At 40.3% G+C, this 18,259-nt stretch overlaps 1 long non-coding RNA gene across 5 annotated transcripts in view; it reads right to left on the reverse strand.

Moving 5' to 3' along the window:
- LOC138299907 (uncharacterized) overlaps positions 1–18,259 on the reverse strand; it is a 770,123-nt gene that overhangs the window by 200,193 nt on the left and 551,671 nt on the right. For all 5 annotated transcript variants that reach the window (XR_011204848.1, XR_011204850.1, XR_011204851.1 and 2 more), the window contains one exon: positions 8,535–8,615. This is a non-coding gene — a long non-coding RNA (uncharacterized lncRNA). The remainder of the gene's footprint in view (positions 1–8,534; positions 8,616–18,259) is intronic.

The raw sequence follows: 18,259 nt of genomic DNA on the forward strand, positions 1-18,259 counted from the left end.
AAGATTTTAGATTCCTGACGACCTACAAAGAAGAAGGACTACCTAGCTGAAAAACCCCGCAGAGAAGAAGGAAGACAACAACTGCTTTGGCCCCATCCCTACCGGCCTGTCTCCAACTTCAGAGAACCTGCACCAGCGATGCATCATGTGGGCCCAGTTACCTTTGCTGACTCAGAGGTCTGCCCTGCAACTACAAGGGATCAAGAACTCCCGTGGACAGCGGACCTGTCCAACCAAGCAAGAAGAAACCATCTTTAAAGGGACACCCACCTCACTCCAGAAGCGTTGAGTCCCCACCACTCTGCACCCGACGCCCCTGACTTGTGTCCAGAGAAACCAATGACCCAGAGAGGATCCCAAGGCGACTCTGACGGCATGTCTACCCTGCGCTAACCTCTCTGCATCCCCATGACGCCTGCAGAGGGAATCCCGGGAAGAAGATATCTGACACCTGGAGAAGCACTGCACCCGCAGCCTGCAGGCCTGTGAGAAACCGACCACTGGTGCAGCCGTGACCAGCAGGCAGCCCTCACCCTTGCCCAGTCAGTGGCTGGCCTGAGAAGCCCCCCTGTGCCCTGCCTGCAACGTCTGAGTGACCCCTGGGTCCCTCCATTGAAACCTATTACAAACCCGACGCCCTGATTACCCACTGCACCTGGCCGCCCCTGTGCCACTGAGGGTGTGTTTGGTGTGCCTACTTGGGACCCCCCAGTGCTCTACTAAACACCCCTGGTTTGCCCCCGTGGACGCCGGTACTTACCTGCCAGCAGACCGGAACCGGAGCACCCCTTGTCTCCATAGGCATCCATGTTATTTTGGCTCCTCTTTGCCCTCTGCACCTGACCGGCCCTGTGTTGCTGGTGCTGGGTGTTTGGGGTTGACTTGAACCCCCAACGGTGGGCTATCTATGCCCCAATACTGAACTTGTAAGTGATTTACTTACCACATTAACATAACTGTACTTACCTTCCCCAGGAACTGTTGAATTTTGCAGTGTCCACTTTTAAAATAGCTTATTGCCATTTTATAAGAAACTGTGTACATTACTGTTTTGATTCAAAGTCCTAACTATACCTATGCAAATTACCTTACATTTAATGTACTTACCTGCAATTTGAATCTTGTGGTTCTAAAATAAATTAAGAAAAGAATATTTTTCTATATAAAAATCTATTGGCCTGGAGTTAAATCATTGAGTGCGTGTTCTCATTTATTGCTTGAGTGTGTACAACAAATGCTTAACACTACCCTCTGATAAGCCTAACTGCTCGACCACACTACCACAAATAGAGCATTAGTATTATCTATTATTGCCTCTGTCAAGCCTCTTGGGGAACCCCTGGACAGTCTGCACACTATCTCTCATTTTGAGATAGTATATACAGAGCCAGCTTCATACATCAGCATACTAGCTTCAGTGTGTGCAGTAGCAGGTGTGTTTGACTATTACTTAATGGTAGCATATCCAGAATAGCTTTACTTAATTACGGAAAATTAAGAACCAATCAGTGATTGACTGCCTTACTATTTTACACCACAAACTATTTTTTTATCTCCCAATCTATATACAATATCCAATCAAAATTAAATTTTCTTTAAATACACTGCCCCACCATTTTAACCACCTCACATTTTTAAAACTCCATCATTCAGCTGCAGCCTTCTCCTCTTCTCCTCTATGCTACTGCTCCTTCCCTTCAAAATGTTCAGAGTGTGGACTGCAGGTCATAGCTATGTTTTTTTGGGCTAGTGCGTATGCTAAAAAGAGTGGCATTACCAGGAACCTGGGTTTGCCTAATGTGTATATTACTTGGGTTGGCCACAGAGGGTTAAAGTGGCAGAAATTGCTTCAATTGGTTGAAAACATTAGAGATTGCCAACCCCTCACCTCATGACTTTGCACAGTGGTGGTAATGAGCTGGGCACACTGACTCGCGTAGGAATTGAAATCCTAATGAAGGATACCTTTGTTCAATTAATGCACCTTTTCCCTCGCAATGCCATTGTGTTCTCTAACATAAGCCAGAGGCAGAAATAGATGTGTTCAACTGAATATCTGTCCACAGATAGACAAAGCTAAGAAACATGTTAACAGAACTGTTTCAGCATTCCTCAAGAGACCAAAACATGGGCTTGATCTACAATAATAATCTGCACTTTCAGATGGATCAGATAAATAGAAAAGATGGTGTTCACTTCACAGATGAGGGCAACAGAGTGTCTCTGACCAACTTAAAACTATGCATCCGCTGGTATATCTACTAATCCTATGCACACAACAAACACAAAGGCTCTCCTTAGAGCCACCCTATATCCCAAACACTATCTAAATTTAAAAGCAAATCTCTTTTTTTTTTTTTACACAAAGGAGTTGCGACTTTGTTGCGGAATTCACAAATCAAAACCACAAATTCAATGCACAACACCAACATATTTTTCATGTGTTTTAATTTTCACTCTCCATGTAGCAGTACATTCCTGAATTCCTCGAGTGCAATTGGGTATATTAATGGTTTCACGAGTGAGAAAGTGCATGAGTGTGTGACTGGGTAGCTGAGTGTCTCAGTGAATCTGTGAGTGTGTGTGTGAGTACCTGAGTGGGTGTATGAGTGCCACTGCATTTGTCAGTGGATGCATGAGGGTCTCATTGGGTCTGTGAGTGGGTGTGTCAGTGGGTCTGTGAGTGAGTACATGAGTGTGTGACTAGGTCTGTGAGTGTGAGTGTCCGAGTAGGTCTGTGAGTGGGTTTGTGACTGTATGAGTGTCACTGGGTCTGCAAGTGAGTGCTTGAGGGTCTGAGTTGGTCTGTGAGTAGGTGTATATGTATCAGCAGGTCTGTGAGTGAGTGTGACTAGGTCTGAGAATGGTTAAAGAAGTGTCTGAGTGCATCTGTAAGTGGGTGAGTGAGTAGGTTTGTGACTGGCGTCTGCGAGTGGATGTACGAGTGTCACTGGGTTTGTGAGTGGGTGCACAAGGGTCTCAGTGGGTTTCTGAGTGGGTGTATACGTCAGTGGGTTTGATGAGTGGTTGCATGAGTGTGTAACTGGGTCTGTGAGTGTATGAGTGACTGATTGGGCTGTGAGTGGGTGTGCGATTTTCTGAATGGGTCTGTGAGTGAGTCTCTGAATGGGTCTGTGATTGGGTGTATGAGTGTCACTGGGCCTGTGATTGGGAGCATAAGAGTCTGAGTGAGTCTGTGAGTGGGTGTATAAGTGTCAGCATGTCTGTGACTGTGTGACTGGGTTTGTGATTGGGTATCTGAGTGCCTGAGTGGGTGTGTGAGCAAGTGGGTCTGTGAGTGGATGTGTGAATGTGAGTGCATCTGTGAGTGGGTGTATGAGTATCACTACAATTGTGAGTGGGTGCTTGACTGTCTGGGTCTGTGAGTGTTTCATGATGGTCAGAGTGGGTCTGTGACTGGGTGAGTGACTCTCTGTGTGGGACTGACTGTGTAACAGTGAGTAGGTGAATATTTATTTTTTTGTTTATTGGCAGCATTCGAGAACTCGTTGCGACGTTACACTGAGGGCCACGCTGAGCGCCGTGATGGAGTTGCGACTTCATGAAATGAAAAAAAAAAGGGGGGGCTTAACTTTTTTAAAATCATAATGGGTCCCTCTACCCTGACCTCTTCTATTCATTTCTCTGTGAAAATCCATCCCCCAGGACCATTGCCGCACAATAAAATGGTGGCCGCAACTTTCTGAACAGCTTGCAGCCAGCCAGTCAAACTGCTCCATCTCGCACGCGGATTTGCAATGCTCCGCGAAGGAGTCACAACTTATCCACATCCCTATATATACAATTTTTTTTTCTAGTTAATTACAAGAAAACCACTAAACGGATTCATATCAAATCACAAAAAGGTAGCATTCTGGATCAGGACCTACCTTTCTGCCAAACTTGGTGCAATTCCGTCCAGTTTCAGCACTATCGCTGTTCAAAATTCCTACTGAAAAATGAATGGAGATAAAGTGTTTTGGGTCCCCCACTTTTTCTGGGCCCCTGCTTGACTGATCACTCCGAAACCTATCAACCATCACAAAGATATAGGCAAGTAAACAAAAAGCTTTTCCTATAGAAAGTAGGTCCTAACTATAACTACCTAGTGGTGACATGGAACTGATCATTGGCACGCATGGGAGCTGTATACCACATTTAGCCCCCAGCTTTTATATCTACTCCTCCTTTTTTAATGTGAGAGTGATACAGAAGCCCATTGGGAAGGCTAAACATATCTTACAGTTTGACACACCGCTTATTGACCCAGCTGATGTATTGTTACAATGCTTTAATTTTCAACGGGCTGTTTCTCCGCTCTACGTGTTGTTTATGCGGTCAAGATATTGTTTTTTCATGCATGTCATCAGCATGGTTCATCCTTACGCATGTTTTAGATATCAGGGTGGACAGTGAGGATTATACTTGTTACTACATTACCCAAAATTCACTGTGTTGGGTGTACTAGCTTGTGCGGAGAATATTCTCCGCACTTAACAATGGTACCATTATGACCACATGTGGGGTGACATGTATCACAGTATGCTGACAAACATATGCTATTTATCATGGTAGCTAGGGCGGTTTAGTCTAATTTATCATTATTGGGCATCCTTTGTACTTGCGGATGTTATACATACTGCCATACTAATTAGGTGGATATCACGTGAACCACCTACGCCTTGGAGGGCATTGGCTACATTCGATCATTATATTATACTTACGCATGCTGTTCTTATTCAAGTTAATATATGTACATTTGTTTATGAGATTCAAACCATTTGATTCATTGTGATCACAGTGTATAGGTTAAGATGGCTGCCATTCTCGATGCTTTTGTTTTACACTATCACTGTGGTTGTCCTTTGTTTTTGTCATTGACTATGGGTATGAAAAAGACTTGTCAGTTTCTGCTCCCTACCATCATCAAGGCTATGGCCATAATGCGTTGGGCAAGGACTTAATTGTCTTAATGAACTAACAGACTTGCATTCTAATCCAGGAGAATTTGAGTTTTGCCTGAATCAAGGAACGTGTGCTGTGTTTCATACCCATCCGTGTCAGTATCATGGCCTCGATTGATCAACAGATTACATATGAAAATATTCAAAAGCTCATAAAAGGTACAATCAAAGCAAACAGAGGTTTGGGCCCCGGAGGTTTTCCTGTAGAATGCTATGATACCTTCCAAGCTATAATTATACAATAAACCCAAAATAATTTTCAAATGCTGTAGAGAGTTTGAAAACCTCTAGAAGAAACACAGGATATACTTTCAGAAGCAATCAGAAGAACTTGGATAAAAAAAGACCCAACTTGCATCAAAAATGACTGATCAATTTCCTTTATCAAAGCTGACGGGAAATTATTAGCTAACATTAGCGAAATCAGTTTCCAAATATTTGCCTTTAATTTGCTGAAACTGAACCAACACAGGATATAAAAACTCCAGGGGTAGTGTCTGAGGTATTACATCCCTCTAAAAATTGTATTCCTTAGTAGATTGTTGGGAACAAGTGCTTTCAGCAGGGTAATGTGAAGTATCCGTCAGATTTTACCTTGGATTTTTACATGCCCACACTGACAAAAATACACCTCCTCTCATCCATCTTTGAAGGTCTCAAAAATGTTGGTTAGTTTGAGAAATATTGCATGTTAAGTATCTCTAATAATCTGCCCTCTTCTCTCCACTGCCCCTTAAGCCCCCGCTCATGTCCTGCTTCTCATATAATGGGGTTTAACAAGATGTCCGATGTGATTGTTGGGAAATCTGAAAGTCACACCCCCAACAATCTTACTGACCAAGCTAGGCCCATGTAAACTAGAATGGGCCTTTAGATTTCAACCACTATCATAGTAAATAACTGCTCAAAGCTCTTGTAGTCGGGCAAAAGACTGTAAACTATTTATTTAAAACAGCAATAGCCTGAAAATTGAAGAGAGAAGGTTTACTTTTCCAGATTTATAACTACAATATCAAATCAGCACGCCCCCATAAGCAACCACGTAGTCCAAACCAAAGAAAACAATCATTTGGAATGCAATGGGTCTCATATTTGCTCAAATTAGAGCTATCAGCTCCTAACCGGACTTTTGTTGCCACATAAGTTGAAAATGAAAAGTAAAACAGCTTCACATAAGTGAGCCAACTCATAGTGCCATGCCTTGAGCATGAAAGAGACACACAAAACAAAAAAGAAGTTTGCTTGCAGTCAAACGTGTCGGCAAAAGTGCAATTAACCATGTAACATGGTTGATGTCCAAGGCAGTAACCAAACTGGACAAACGTAGAGCATTTACCAATAATAACAGAGGATTTTTGAAATGCAAGCCCCTGAACGAGCTACAGTAATAGGCTTGAGGTGGGCATTAACAGCCCAAATAAATAACAACACATTGAAAAAGCAGCACTGGTGTGCTGCTATGCTCAACCTTAAAACAAGTAATTGCCTGTACTGAAACATGTTTAAAAAACGTTAAGGGAATGCAATATTAGATAAATGCATGGACCAAACCATCTTGTTCAACAGAGAAATTAATATAAATAAAGCTAGTGCAATTAGAAAAAGTGATTAGCAGTATAACGTTGAAGGTCAGACAAACATATTCAGCGAACAAAATGGATCCTTTCACTCTAATGCCTCTTTAGAGCAACCACAAATGACAAAAAATAATATTGAAAGAGACTCTATCTTCTATCCTATTTAATTGATTGGCTTCCTGAAGAAACTGCTATCTCCCCCTCAATCCTTTGTTACAGGTGACATTAACAAATCATTATATTCTAAAAGCACACCTTTTGTCCATCAGACCTAAATATAATAGCAATATGTATTTCCAAATCTTCTTAATACCATTTTATTGGTTTTTCTCATAGGTTTTTGGAAGAACAAATTTGTCTAAGAAGTAATTACTGCTAATTAAGTTACACAGTACTTATCAACAAAAAATGTATAATAAAAATATGCATTTTCCAAACGTTCCATGAGAAGAATGTCCTTAAGCAAACCGGAGGCCATCTGAAGTTACTATGGGAGGTGAAAAGGCCGATGTTACTTTGGTTGAGCTTGCATTTGTGAGTTGCTCATTTGTGATACATGCAGTCAAGCTCTGGAATTCACCACTTCAGGAAAATAATAAAAATGCTACTATTCTGATCTCTCATTTCTCTCCGTTCCCGTTCAGCACACTGATGACCTTTCTGGTTGTTCTTTATAGAAACATGGAAATCATGCGTATGTCGACAAAGTTCTGGAAGCATAAACAGGTAGTGTGAGACCCATTACCATAGATAGCAGTCACTCCTTGAATTTCTCCATGTTGTTGTCTGAATCATGTACAAAACGTTTTTGCACTGTTAATGGACCACCCGTATCTGCTTGAGCTTTACCAAAAATATGCATAAAATTATCAAGCCATGTCCCTGACCAAACTCCAATGCACACTGTGCAACAGTAGAAAACAAAGAGGACTTTTTCTATGCAACTGGGTTAGAACCGTTTCAAATTACTTAAAATATGTGATTTCTTTAGCATTTGTTTAGGAAGCCTGCTAATATCTGTTAAAAGCACAAGTTACTTGCATGCAGGGGAAGACTTCTTGACATGAAAGCGTTCATGTCCCAAGCATCCAGTTTTTTTGTTTTAAAGACTCCTTGTTGAGAGGAAAGCAGGGTTATTTGACTTAGTTTTGGCAGATGAGGCATTGATCAATAGTTCCTATTTTTTGGGCTGAGTCCATAACAAAGAAGTGTGTATTGGGGTATCTTGGTGGTCTACATGTCCCATGGCCATATTCGCAAAAGGAGTTTTCCAACCCTCCACATAGGGCTCCAGGAGATCATCAATAAAAGGGAGCAAAAGCTGGTTTGTAGAATCTAGGATTCCTGTAAGGACGTTAGCTCTTATTACACATCTGACAAGCATAATTTCAAGAACCTCTGCCACAAATATGGCCATAGAAGAGCAATCCTGCCCACCACACTGGGGCTAAAATTTCAAGTCAGTCACAGGATAGGTGACTGGAAATTCTAGCCCGAGGGAGGTATGCAGCTCACTAGTAATTTTGCAGGTTACAGAAAAAAAGAAAGAAACTGGAGTTAGAGACTGCTACATTGTTTTAACACTTTAAATCTAGCCCAGTGCCAACGAGGCAGTCATGCCTTGAGATCTTCTTAAATATCTTAAAAGAGCCACTGTACTTCTTGGGGAGACTAAAAGGCATAACCAGGTTCAAGTATTACTGTGAAGCCTTGCATTTGTCAGCATTTTGTTGGGGATGATTCAATATGCCTTTAACCAGTAATGAGATGATGAATCCGGTAACAGTCCTATGAGACAAATGGCTTTCACAGGCGCTGGGGCAAAGGGTGACCCAATATATTGAAATTTCCGAAAAATAAACTCTGTGGTACTTGACAGCGATCTCAGTGCTGCCACTTCTTTGTACTTAGTTGCTTAAGGGCTGTCCTCGCACTCCCAGAGAATGAAAAGCAGGCAACAGAGTTGCAACACAAAGCTAATCACCATACCCACCTGTAGTTGAGGTCAGTCAGTGATATCCAATTCGTTCATTTCATGCACTGTAGGTAGTCTGACTTTGTCGATGACAGAGTCCTGTAAGGAGAAGAAACCCAACACAAAGCTGAGAAAAAACTGTAATAACAAAACAATCTACAGATCCTATGCTGCTCCGAGAAAAAGAATTGATATCTTTGGTGACAGGAAAAGCCATTATGGAGCCAAGTTGTCACATTCAGTAATGCTTACTAGCTCCACAGCTGGAGGTAATCAGGTGCCTCCTAGACCCACTGCCGGGACTAACGTTTTCGAGAGCTTGTGATTTTCAGAAGTTGGGACGAAATATGCATTAGACAACCATTCTCATATTTGTGTAAAATAGACTCTCTCAGTGACTTCATCACTTTGGCTATTTTGCCAACATGATCTAAATGTTGGAATACAGGAGAGTAGACAACATGTTTGCTACCTTGCATCAAACTGACATAAACACTGAGATAAAAGACCTATGATTGCATTTAAAAGTTGCATGTTACAAAAGTTAATTCTAAAAGATGAAGGATGCATTTCTCTTACAGAAAAGAACAAAAATGTAAAAATTCTACGAAAATAACCATCAGTCACAAACATTAAATGATTAACCACAAATTGTTTCACTTAATGCTCATGTTTTTCCCCACACTGGATCAGTGTGTGCATGCTAAAACAGTTAAATGATATTCCCTAACAATGTATTCAAACTTTTCGTAATTGGGTAGGCAGTGACATCAAACAGGGTTTAAGATTTATTTGGCCGGTTTAGAATTATTATAAAATTAATATCACAATAAAGTCACTGAGATTATCAACTGTATAAAATAATTCAGCCACGTACTATTTAAATATCATGTGCTCATTTTTTTAACTTTCATAATGATACTTAATTTTAAAAAAAGGTACGATAAAACTTGAAGCATAACGTAGCCTAAGGAGACTAATTACCATCTCTATAATACATTATTTGTTCAAAGTGCTGCAAAATTTATCAGCTTCCATAGTAGTCAATAATGATGGTAACCATGATGCGAGCTGATAACTGAGGTGATGTTCATTTCAGTTGCTTTAACCCTACATCATAACCGATTTCAAATGGTGCTAGACAACACCTGATACTCTGAACACCAAGAGAGATCAGTCTGTCTGTGTAAGGGAAAGTTGCTCTGCCAGTTAGTTACATGGAGAATTGCTTTGCGTCACTAAGAAGAATGAACAGTACAAATATCTAATGACGGTTATGTTTTTAATTAAAGTTGCACCCAAGAAGAACAATCCATCGATTTACACTGTTAAAACATGCTTTGAATGTTCTATACGATTCAATTCATAATTACATTTGTCTGATAACTCACATAAGAAGTATACATGCCTTACAGAGACCCAGGACGACATAAAAAACACTTAACACCTGCAAAGAGGAATTAAATTAATGAACACAGAAAATCTATGAAACATTTTTTAAAAAGTGTAAAAGGGTAAATAGGTTTATAACATCTTCGCATTTTAATCTGTAAATTAGAAATAAAAAAATAGGAAATCACCTAGTTTAAAAATGTTTTATCCCGCTCAGAAAAAATGCAGGGTAGAGAGTCGGGTTGGAAGTACTCTCCGAGAGGAACTTTACACAGTCACTTTAAAGCAGCATGCAACATAGAAATAATTCTAACAGGCAGTGGAATTAGAGTCAGTTCAATTTAAGGACAAGAGAGACAAAATATCCGTAGCTATTTTATCACACATTGAGAAATGATGGCGGATTGTTTACAAGTTTAACAAAGATGTCGATGAGGGAAAGTTAAAATTAAAAGTAAGTAAGGTTTCCTTTGGCTTCAAGGAATCTTCATTATTATCCACACACAAATAATAGCTCATACCTTCATTTATATAGTAATGGGCAGCAGAAGTAGAAGACGATTGAAGTAATTAAGAAATCACGAACAAAAATGACCCAAAATTGCACTACCTTTGCAGAAATGCTTGATCCACGTGAGTCTTAGAACTGTTCTAAAAAAGATGAATTTCCAATGCTGCCTTGAAACTAAAATCTGTGAACATAATGAAGTAAAACATACTTCAAAGAGTTCACGAATTATAATTCCGGTGAAATCATATATGCTATTTGGTGTCTCTGCCGTAAGATAGTTGTGGGTCTAACAACACATAAAGTGAAAAACAGGTTCTTCCAGCATCGATGTGTAATTAAAAAGTGGAACACCAATTGTTCAACACTACAAGGATGCTGCCCACGCCACTGAAGACCATGATGGAAGATTATCGAACTACTAATCTTGTCCCCTCGCGGCTGCATCTTTACAGCTTCCCTCACCCTACAAAAGTGCAAATGGACTGCATGAATTATACCAACTGAACATAGACTCAATGAGGCTGATGACTGGGGACAGATAACATTATGCAACATTTAACGCCATGTATATTCCTGTAATTTATCACAGGAATCACATGTAACATATTTTTGATTAAGCAGCACTGGTGTGATGGTGACAGCATATCATGTAGTGATCAGCAGTAATGAACAGGTACTTTTCACCCTGTGTCAATGGGCTGAGGTCTACAGGCTCACTCGCCTTTTTAAAAGTTCCACTGCTGTGTGCTTAACTCACTGTTGGCATACATTAGGGAAGTTCTGGAGTACTGCGCAGCGCAGGAATAGCAACTCTACGTTAGTGGTATGTGTGCCTGGGAAGGGAACAGTACAAGGATGGGGCACTGCTGTGCTGTACATGTGTGATTAGTACATGTACTGGGTGTATGCATGCCTGAGAGTAATACTTTATGTGAGATGCAGTCCTGTGCAGTGCTTGGGCAGGGACAGCATGTGCTGGTTGTATCTGTGCTTGTGTGAAGTGAAGGGTGAAGTGTTCTGCAGCGCACACACAGAGTGAGTGTGTGCTCTGGCACTGTGTGCGTTTATGAAGACCACGCCCTGGTTCAATATAGAAAAGCTTCAGTGCTGAACAGTGCATGCAGACTGAGCGAGTGTACTGATTTCATGTGCACGTATAAGGGTACAATGCATAGAGGTAACAGTGCTGGACCCAAAGTGTGCTGTGAAGGTACAATGAGTGAGTGTGCCAGCAATGATACATTGTATGGAGGACTCTGGGTTCAAAAACACGATGAGATGAATCCCCAAGACAGATCTGCGTATTGCTGCATTCCTGTGAGGTGGGTGGGGACACACTGGAGGATAAGGATGAGACTGCCTTTACAGTTCAAAAGACTGCTCTTTGATTCAGTGATAGATCACAAAGACAGGGCCTCTGCAGTGACCCACTATGCCAAGACATGTGAATGTCTGGGTCGGGGCCCTGAGGCTGGAAAATCCTGCTCCCACATCATCATTTACAGTAGCCACCCCATATGCCAGAAGGGCCTGCCAGTGTCAACGTTGCAAAAGAAGCAAGGCATCACCGGAAAGAGTTACAGGGTACGAATCTTAATTTGGACACACACTGCTAGGGAACTGCCCCAACTCACTGTAGAGGACTACTGGAAATGCTGTGGACGAGGAACTGCCCCTGACTCGCATGTAGAGGACTGCTGGGGATGCTGTGGAAGACATCACATCCTCACATGCTCCAGTCGGGAGCTAAATAATGGATTCCCCACCCCCACTGAACAAAGTCAACTTACCGCTTCTTCACGAGCAGGGAGCTACTCGGGCATCTCAGAGACCTTCTGCTTCACCGCTCTGGAGACAGACCTCTCAACAGAGCAGAACTCACAAGTGCACATTCGAAGGCACCCGCTGCATAGATGAACTCTTCTGCGCTGCAAGAGTGCGTAAGACGAGAACTGGGCCAGTCAGATCCTGGGAGAACTCGCTGCAAACGGTGCTGTGGTACCACAGATACTTTTGACTAAGGAAGAACTCTTGTGTGTGGCCTAATAATTTGCATTCATTTAATGCGCCACCACTGAATGGGGAATAACACTGATACGTTACATGAAGGAGGGTGCGACAGCGACTCATCTGATAACTACTAGGGAACTGTGTTACTGCATTTGAATGTTGCATTTATTTGCATCTGTAGTTAGAAATAAAATAGCACTTTTTTCTTACAAATGCAAGTAGTTGGCTGTACAATTAATTATGATTCATACTGTTTGTACTTTGATTTAAGGATGAGGTTCACTGAGCTGTATCTCAATCCCCATGAAGGAACCTTGACTGCTTGACCAGAGTTACTATTGAAAGTCATGCACAGAAGGGGAATTTGACCCAGTCAAGTGCCAACCACAGTAGGTCAGGCCCTGGGACATCAGGAGTAAAAGGCCTCAACCGCTACAGTTGGGCCCAGTAGCCCCTATGTGACTTGTTGCACTTTGAAAGGGGTTTCAACACCAGTATACTCAATATGCAGACATGGTAGATGAGTTATCTCAATTTGCATTGCTAGACAATCTGTGTGAAGGTTCTCAATGCCTTTATCACAGCCTACTTTTGATTCCTTATTTTTCTTTGGTTTGGCACATTTCTCATTCTTGGTCAATATTCTGGAGTTTCCCATACAAGTGTAATAGTAAATTAAGCAGTTTCTCACTACTTTTTGTAGTCCACTCTGGTAGCATAACCATAGTTTCCGTAAATAGATATTTTTCACAAAGCTTTGACTTTGAACATAGCTCTTGTTCGTTGCTCTTCGGCTGGACCTCTTCTTCAGTGATATATATTTTATTTGTGGCTACATGGAAACAAGAGTGCGTTAGTACCACAAACCAAATGTAGCAGACAACAAAAGAACCAGAACATCAATGATACAGTTATGTAAACACTTATATGTCAATAGATAGGAGCACTTGTTGCATTAAAGGAAATAATGTAATTCCTTTAGACAATCCTGAGTGGATATCCCTGGCAAGCAATGTGAGCCTCTTCTTTTTTGTGTGTTGTTTTGATATATGCTAGACATTCTATTATTTGTCACATTATCAAGTCTTTTTTCCAGTTTATTTGTAGTTCAAGGAGGCAAGATTCAATGTTTTTAGGTTCATCTTTTTATTTGTGTCTACCTCATTTTTGATCTCTAAATATTTTTTGTTGTGTCACTTTCAGTTTAGACAGCCTCTCCTTTTTGAGACGCCACTGCATTTAGCACAATGAATTCTTTTCCCGAGCATTTGAACATGGCTGTGAGTAACAGCACCTCATCTGTCTGCATTGTGGAGTACATTGAGGTGTTGTGGTCAAGTGTTTTCTCACCACTTGATGGTACAACATAATCAGAGATGCAGTAACACAATTCATATGTTTGCTAATTTTCTATGTCATTAGTTTTTTGATGTGTGTAAATATTAAGCTGTTGAAAATGAAGCCTTTCTGTTTACCTTTAGGAAAGGTATCAAATGGGTCACATTTACTGACCACTGAAAGGACACAGTATGATATCCATTGATTGACTTCAGCCTTGCCTAGTATTGGGACTCTCAGTCTAATCTCTTTTCAGAACCTTGACCGAGATTATTTTATTTTTTGAGGAAGTTATAGTCTTCTTTTCCTATCAGATTTTGGATTGAATTCCTGTTAAAAGTAAATTTCCTTTAGCAGGCAAAACAAATAATATTGCACCCGCTGTTTTTTCATTGTTGAATGACATACCAGTTTTGTTGCTACACATTTGTTTTTGCTTTTCAGCTATTCAAGATTATACAAACTGCTAACTTACATAGGAGTTCTTGGAGTATTAAAATGGTTGGCATTTTGTCATAAAGAATATTGGCAAGCCATTTGCCACCTTGTATATACATACATTTCATAATTGATTGTTTACAATTCATTTGATTTATGGGCTATACCTATTTGTTGTACTGAGGGTGACCCATCTTGATTTATGGTGTGGGTCGAAATGTTGACAGCTCAATTTCTCTTGAAAAATCACTGTCAATATGACCAGTGTGTATATACATATATATTTTCCGAGCATTGATTATCTCACCTACCACCTGCACTGCATCGTCACTTAGAGAAACTATTGAAAACTTTAATTGCAGGGTATGTATAACCTTTTGTCCATAATACAGGCTATTCCAAGGCACTTTGTCCTGTTCATTCTTTGTGGTTGAAGGATTTTCTCTCCACTTACATGGCTCCATAAATGATCAGTATAATTGAATGAATACAAAAGAACAATATTTTGTCGTTTTTGGATAGAATATTTCCTAATCACCTGATAACCAGATAAAGTTAAAAAGAAAAACTGTCAGATGCAATTTTACAGATCTCTCCCCCAGAAAGACTGACCCAACTTTGGATCCGTAGATATGTGATATTCAGGCATCTTCTATTGATTAACTCACCACACGTTGTAATAACTTGTTACGTACTTTCATCTATGTAGTCGCCCAACTTAAATTATCTTTAGTAAACAAGAAAACATCTCTATTATAGATTGGTTTACTACATAATTTGGGGGCATCAAAACAAAACTAGGCTTGGCTTCTTGGAAAAGGTAGAAGACAGGTACAAACTTGATAAAATCAAAGTTTACTCTAATCTCTATTCCTTAGTCACAGTTAGAAAATGTTGTTGGAAGTATGAACTAAGATTTGTTTTAAACAAGGTAGCCTTCAGAGGAAACAGTATAAGGATTCCCACTGACGAGTAGGTCAGTTAGATGCTCAATTCAAGCCTCTTTTTACGTCCATCCTCCTCTTCTAAGTGGAAACAAATCATTATCACTATTATCGTTACTAAAAAGGTTTGAGATTTCATGCTCAAGTTCTAGAAGTCCTATCATTATTTCATACATTAGGGGGTTCCCCAATTTTGTGTTGCTTTATTAGGTGGGTTGGGAGCAGGCCCTCCTGGAGGACAATGCTGCTGAGCTCTTTGCACTTTATGGGACTACAGTTATGGCTCCTTAAGGAACAGGTGCGTTGTATTTATGTTTTTCAATTTTGATTGAAGGTTTATGCCAATGGGTTTGATGTGGGTTTGATGTATGTTTGTTTTCTTTGTTTTACGGTTATGGTTTTATTAACTAATAAACTCATCTTATCACCACTGCTCTTCCCCTACTGTAAAAGAAAAATCGCCATCTCTTATACCCTATAATTTGGTATCACAAAGTGCTTCCTGTTGAATATTTGCAATTACAAATTTTTAGGCAAGCTCATATTTCTCTTATAAAAAACATAAATACAGTCAACTATCCCAAAATCGCAGGTGCACCTTTACTCACAAAAATCACACAAAAATAACTCATAAAGTCTCTGACTACCTAAAGGTACATTGCCTGCTCCAAGACAACTCTGGCATTTGTCCTGCACAAGAACCAATACAGACCTTTTGGATCAAAGGGAATTGTTATTTTGATCAGCTGATAAATGATAAACAGTTATGGTGTGAATGGATCTTTCTGTTGCACTTGAAAACACTTACTATGACATCTACCTGTACCGAGCAGACAAGGTGGCAGGTGTTTAAAACAAGACAACTGTGTAATTTAAGTATCATTTTCAGGGGGTGCAGATAGTGGAACAAACCAAGTCCACTGTGGCTAGCATCTAGCAACTTTCACTCTAGTGTCCTGTGACATGCTCTCTGTGATCTTCGACATCCCTGTTTTTACTTAATATGTATCTACAACAGCTATGCTCAATCTTATCTGAGCTTGGTGACAAGGGCAATTTCAACATCACTGACTATGTATAGCTGTTGTTTTCTGCATGACAGTTTCACCAACAACCGCGTAGTGTTATGGTGCACATCTGAATGGGGATGACAGCAAAATGGTTGGCTTTAATACCAATATGTCTGGATAGACACTGTTGAAAAATACAACCTCTGTCACCAATCGATGTTCAAGAAAGGCTGTAAAAGACTTTCAGATATTTTTGTGTTCTAAACACTATGAAGTATATGTTCCTCACCTCACCCATACCTACTGAGATCATTGATGGACTTTCTGTATTTTTTCCTATGACACTTCTTCAGTAAGTCTTAACAAAAGTACTACTTATTCTGATGTAATTTCCTTCACTCCGTTTTCCCTTAGTGCCTAATATTACCATCAAATTGCTCAATTTGTTTGGATCTCTGCCCTCTGCACATTTTGCATCATGCAGGTAAACAAACTGTGTTCACTTTCACTGGTATTAGCAATTCTTCTCTAGTTACAGCCTGAGTGTCCAGTTCTTTGAAGCAGGCTACGGTGATTCTTCTATCTGAGAAACCTCCTGCTAATAAAGAGATTCTTTCAAGAAAAATAAGCCATTTGTTAACCCAGCAGGTTTGCTAACTTCTGGTCCATCTTTCTTCTACTTCTTCCTGCTACATTTCTAGACATACATGTCAATCTTCAATTATCCTCCTTCTTGGAAGAAATGACCTGTTTGTTCCTATTCTGTTACTTTTTAGACCTTTTCATAACACTGAATCTACACTACTATTATCTCCAATGATCTTAGGATGATGGTGGACCAGGGCGATGTTTCCAACGTGGCCTTCCTCGACCAACTGCTAGCATCCAATACTGTCAATAACTCCATTCTTATCAACATTTACAGGTCTGTGGTATTCAGGACAGTGCTTTTAGATGGTTGAAATTGTTTCCCAACGGCCTTCACCAGGTTGTACACCTTCCTCGTTATCATTCTAATATCCATCAACATGCCTGCAGTTTTGCCAAGGAGGCGTCTTTAAGTTCTACAGGTTTTATTGCCTATGTGGTTACTTTGCCTAGGCTACTTTGTATGGACTGATGTTGCAGCTTATGCTGATGATACTTTAAATCATCTTACACTTGGGGATAAGGCTTCTTTTCATTCTTGTCTCCTACAAATGGCCAAGTGGATGAATTGGAATAACCTAACTTTAAATAAGGACAAAACTGGAATCATTATCATAATTATTGGCAGTTCGTCTTTTAGCACCATGCCATGACAACATCCTGCCACAACTGCGTTACTATTTATGGACTCTGTTTATGCATAAAAACAAGTAAAAAAAAATTCAATATTTTACAGTCTATACACAAGAAGTTACTTTTGACGACCTGGGAGGATGTATTACACTTCAGTAAGGAATGAAATAAAGGTTATCTTGTACTGAACAAACTGTCTTTGTGTGTTTGGATGATACAAGTGTATCAGCTTATACATTTGAACCTACTTTTGAACCCTGGACTGTTAAGGTTTTAGTAGTATGAAATAAACAAGAGGAATTGTTACATGCTCTGGTGTGCCTCTCCTACTTTGTATATTGATGGTATAGCTCCTCTGAGCTGTGGACCTTAGAATAGCAGCCATCAGTTAGTCCACTGCATAGACATTCTCACTCTGTTAAAAACTTAGGAGTCTATTTCGACCCACAACAATCACTTTCCACTCAGATGAAGAAGTTTGTTCCATATAAACATAAGAATGATCAGGAAAATAACTCTTAATTTCCCTGATCACTCTTGTGAAACAGTGATTCACTTGTAGTCTCTTTGCTGACTTTTGTCCACCTTACACAACCCTGACACACCACTGGCAGCTGGTTCAGAATGCCAGAGCTACAAGTCTGCTTAAGCTTCTTTGTCAGGCTCACAGTTCTAATGGCCTTACGGAGCTTTAGTCGCTCCCAGCTGTAAAGTGGTGTACTTAAGTCCCTCTTCTTACCTTAGAGCATTATGTACGCCCAACATTCTGTCTACCTTCATTCAAAAACGAATCTTTATGTGGCTGCTCTGGCATATTGC

Source organism: Pleurodeles waltl, chromosome 6, assembly GCF_031143425.1.
Source record: "Pleurodeles waltl isolate 20211129_DDA chromosome 6, aPleWal1.hap1.20221129, whole genome shotgun sequence".
In the NCBI taxonomy this organism is placed as follows: domain Eukaryota; kingdom Metazoa; phylum Chordata; class Amphibia; order Caudata; family Salamandridae; genus Pleurodeles; species Pleurodeles waltl.